The sequence below is a fragment of the Sorex araneus genome, chromosome 6 (genome assembly GCF_027595985.1).
Source record: "Sorex araneus isolate mSorAra2 chromosome 6, mSorAra2.pri, whole genome shotgun sequence".
Lineage (NCBI taxonomy): Eukaryota > Metazoa > Chordata > Mammalia > Eulipotyphla > Soricidae > Sorex > Sorex araneus.
In genome coordinates this window covers 130,117,496-130,122,168 of record NC_073307.1, presented here as the reverse complement: position 1 = coordinate 130,122,168, position 4,673 = coordinate 130,117,496, and the positions used below count along the sequence as shown (strand labels likewise).

The following is a 4,673-nucleotide window of genomic DNA, read 5'->3' as shown; positions in this document are numbered from 1 at the left end:
GCCTTGCTTTACATGGGAAATAGTACTGTATTGCACTCCATTCCACTGCACGCTAAATATCACTCTGGTTTTCGCCCAGGTATCTAAGAAACTTGGCAAAAATATTCATATCTGCCCAACTTAGGTACACTTGACAAATAAAGAATGCTTGGAGCAGCCCTGAAGATTATTATGCCAAATAAGTGCCAGAAATGATGCCAAGTCAGAATGTTGTCTTGATTCTGTCAGCTCCACAGGTGGGCAATGAACCGACATGCTCTACTAACATGTGGCAGGTTTCCAAACCTAAGGCATCTCCCTCAATTGAGAACCAATTAAGCTGAAAGTACTTAACGATCAAATCCTTCTTCTGGTGTGTCCACAGTCCTAAAAATTCCATAAGATAATTGCAGGAGTAAAAGAGATCAAAGTTAATAGTGCTTATAAAACACATCTCCAACAACCCTAGGCTATTGAATACTCACTGAGCACCTTTCTTCTCCACCTCCCACAGGAATAATGGGTGAAACACTGCACCATCAAGTCCCAACTTAAACTCAGATGTGATACACTAATGGGAAAAAAGTTATTATAAATTGTATTCATTGCTACCATCATGATTATTTTTACTTATGTCTCAAAGAATAACACTTCTGTCTTGCATAATCCCCTATCTGAATACTCTGCTGAGTACACTGAGTTATTATTAATTATTATTTTACTATTATTACTTTATTAATGTCAACAGGAAAGTTATTGAGAGAATTACCAGAAATACATCTACATAATAGATTTTTCCATGGAATTTTCGAGGGAAAAAAGGTAGCCTCAACAAAACTGTACAAATCCTTTCATTTGCCTCAGTCATTTAAGACTTTAATTTTTCCCTCTATTAATTCACCCCAAAAGTTACAAGTTACTGATTGGAGAAATTGGTCACCCAACCAAGGTTTTGAACAAGAGTTCAAAGTGTTTTAGCAAAGGGTGACAATTTCTTTTCTGTCCTCACTGGACCCTACGCAGAGAAGCATCACGCTACTTGTACCACCATATACCACTTTTATGATTTTTGCATTCTATGCATACACATATGCATGCACACACAATTAGCATTCCTAGGGGACTGTCTATAGAATACCAAAATCAGAATCATTTAAGTGGGGTGGCTGGTAAAAAAGTTTCCTGGAACATATCCCAGATCAGCTAAATTAGAAAGTTTGTATAACAGGAAGAGGAATTCATTCAGACAATGAAGTCTTATGTGCTTATCTGCAGCCCCTTAATATTATGACAATCACTGCCTTGAAGCCTAAATCTCTTAAGTGTAGGTAATATATTCCAGCAGAAGAGGAACTATTTGGACCAATAAGGGACTATTTAGAGATCTGTCGAATTACCCCACCAAGGACACAGGTTACTGGTCCTTTCTGCCTATAAGAAGAAACCCAGCTCCACTGGCCTGAAATGAATAAAATATCCAATTTTTCTTAAAAACCCTGAAATAATTAACTTTCAAAATGAAGATCCTTGTGAAGCATAGTACACATACTCACAGTCTGAAAAATGTCTTTAAGCAAAGTTGAAACTGGGATAATAATAAAATTGGGTTCCTTGGGCCCTTTTAAGGAGTACTATTTAAGCTAATCAAAAATATTCTCCTATTGCAAGGTACAGTGGAACTTCTTAAAATAGGACTAACAATTTAATATGCTTATTTTAGATCCATTCATTACTTAATATACTAATTTTGATTAAATAAATATTTTAACACCTGCAGGTGATCTAATGGCTAAGAATAAATAAGACAATGCCTTCTACTTTGTAAAGTGAATTTTCTAAATAATTAATTTACTAAGTTATTTAAACTTTAGCATCATTTATTAAACTTTAGCATCATTATAACCATGAAAGGTCAGGCAGGAATTGACTCAAGTGGTATGACCCAGGTTTAATTTGTCATCCTAATTGCCCACTGAGCACTATCAGGAGTGCCCTCTCAAAAATATAAATACAAAATAAAATTAAGTTTATGTTATTCTTTTTTGACTCAAATTTTACAATTATTTTGGATTTCCTCACCGATTACCCTGAAACAGTTAGTGTTAATAATATACTGCTAACATTAGTAGTACTATATCTGTTGTATCAAATTTTTAACATTTGCCCATTTACCCATAAGTTTTCTTTACAACATTTTTTTCCATGGGCTGGAGCATAGCACAGCAGGTAGGAAGTTTGCCTTGCACATGGCTGACCCAGGTTCGATTTCTCCGACCCTCTCGGAGAGCCCGGCAAGCTACAGAGAGTATCCCACCCTCACGGCAGAGCCTGGCAAGCTACCCATGGCATATCCTATATGCCAAAAATAGTAACAACAGTCTCACAATGGAGATATTACTGGTGCCTGCTCGAGCAGATCGATGAACAATGGAACAACAATGATGACGACAGTGCTACTAAGTTATTTACTTAATAAATTTAGCAAGCTATTTTATAGCAACTAATATAATGTTAAGTATATTTAGAAAAATTACATATAGGTAATTATCTCAAACATTTTTTTTTTGCTGTTGATACTGGTTTAATCCATGTCAAATGTAGTTTACAAAGGGAAAGGACAAGTACCTTTGTATAGAATATACAGACACAGCATCACACCACGGGGCTGCAAGGGGCAGGGAGACCACGCTGAGCCTGGAACAGCGGCTCGTCCCAGGAATGGTTCTTGGCAGGAGGCTGGCAGCCAGGGGCATCCTCGTCCGGCCCCATCTCAGCCCCTGCTCAGCTCGGTTCCCATTTCCTGCACCTCCCGCCTCCCCAGACTCCGTATAGAAGCCCCAGGAGCTAAGACTAAGGAGAGGATCATGTCCCTTGGGGCTCACGCCCCCTGTAGGGGAGAAGAAATATACACCACTGACCACGGAGCACACGGGAGAGGGGAGGGACACCACAGGAGGCGAGGGGCAGGCACCCCAGGTGGATGGGCCGAGCCCCCAGCCAGCCCTGGAGACACTGCTTCCAGGTCTTCTTAAAAAAAAAGAAGAAAATCGTACAAGCCGAGAGGAGGGGCGGGGCAGAGGGCCTGGTGCGGTCCCATTTATACACAACATTGTAAACATACACGATCTATATTACATGTGCTTCAGTCTGGTGTCTGCATGTCGGTCTGTCAGTCTGTCTGTCTCGGGGCTGGGTGGCAGGACCCCCGCTCCGCCCGCCCCCTCTCCCTGCCCTCCCCCCCAGAATAGAACCTGGAACACCTATGGTCCCCAATCTTGGGGAGCTAGCGGGTAGAGTCCGGCCTGGGGCCTGCGCGCTGGCTCGAGTCCTGTGTGTGTGTGTGTGTGCGTGTGTGTGCGTGTGTGTGCGTGTATGTACACGGGCGCCCTGTGAAGGCCTGTACAAAGGGAGGCCACGGCGGCCAGCTCACAAGTAGACTCTCCGCGGGTCTCCGGGCGCCGTGATGATGTTGCACTGGGGGCAGAGCTTCTTGGCCCCCAGGGTCCGCAGCCAGCACTCCTCACAGTGCACGTGCCAGCACTGGGGATGGACGTCAGGGGCATCGAGTAGGAGTCCATGCAGATGAGGCATTTGGAGTAGGAGTCCATGCAGATGAGGCATTTGTAGCGGTCCCCCCGGGGAGAGCTGCCCTTCGAGTTCCCTGACCCGAGCCTTCAGGGCCTCAAACGTGGTCACAGCCGAATCCTCTGTGATTTTCTCGATGTCGCTGTTCTTACAGGTCTTCTGCATGGCCTCCTGCTTGCTGCTCTCTCCATTGCTGGTCGATGGCATCTCATCACTGGCCCACTTAGAGAACTCGGGTGTGATTCGTGTGCTGGGGGGGGGGGGGCACCATTCAGGACTGCGCCCTGCAGCGCCTCTCGCTCCTTCTTGGCTTCTCCGGGCTCCTCGCCCGTGCAGGGGACCACGTCGGCCTCCGTGTACTGTGGCTTCCCATACTGCAGAGTGTCGCCCCCATCCACGTCCAAGTCCGCATCGCTGTCGGGGTTCTCTTTGCCGCTGCACATGCCGAAGCCGGAGCCTCGGAAGCCACCTTCCAGGAGAGCGGTGGCCCGTATCCGCGTCTGCCCGCACCGCTCGTACGCTTCAAAGCGGTTGCTGTTCTCCTGCTCCATGTCCACGGTATCCTCCTCGGCCACGCGGGAGCCTTCCCTGTTCGAAAGGCAGCGCTCCACATGCCTGCTCCTCTCCTGCTCCCATCCTGCCCGGGGGCGGCTGCACGGGGGACATACCTGCCCTTCATCTTGCTTCCTCCGCATCATTTTCCCAGTCCGAGCATTCAGCCGGGTCTGCCGGTTGGCTCGCACACGCAGGACGGTTTCCTCCCTCCCGCCGGCCCCCCTGCTCCGCCGGCCGCTCCGGGCCCTTGGCATAGCCGCCGGGGGCTGCTCTAACGGGACCCCGGGGCCGCCGCGCGGTGCCGCCCCAGCCCCGGGCCTCTGGCACTCGGGGGTCCCGCGGATTCCTCCCGGCTGCCCGGCGGCGGCGGTGGCACTCCTCTCAAACATATTTAATGTGACTCATGTCAGCTATTAAAATGAGTTATTCAAGTAGCACTGCACTGCAGCACTGTTATCCTGTTTTTCATTGATTTGCTCAAGTGGGCACCAGTAACGTCTCCATTGTGAGACTTGTTACTGTTTTTTTGGCATATCGAATACGCCACAGGTAGC

At 47.1% G+C, this 4,673-nt stretch overlaps 1 pseudogene; it reads right to left on the bottom strand.

The window, feature by feature from the left end:
* Positions 1 to 3,330: 3,330 nt before the first annotated feature.
* On the bottom strand, positions 3,331 to 4,429 carry LOC101539330 (E3 ubiquitin-protein ligase RNF220-like; annotated as a pseudogene).
* Between the last annotated feature and the right edge of the window lie 244 nt (positions 4,430 to 4,673).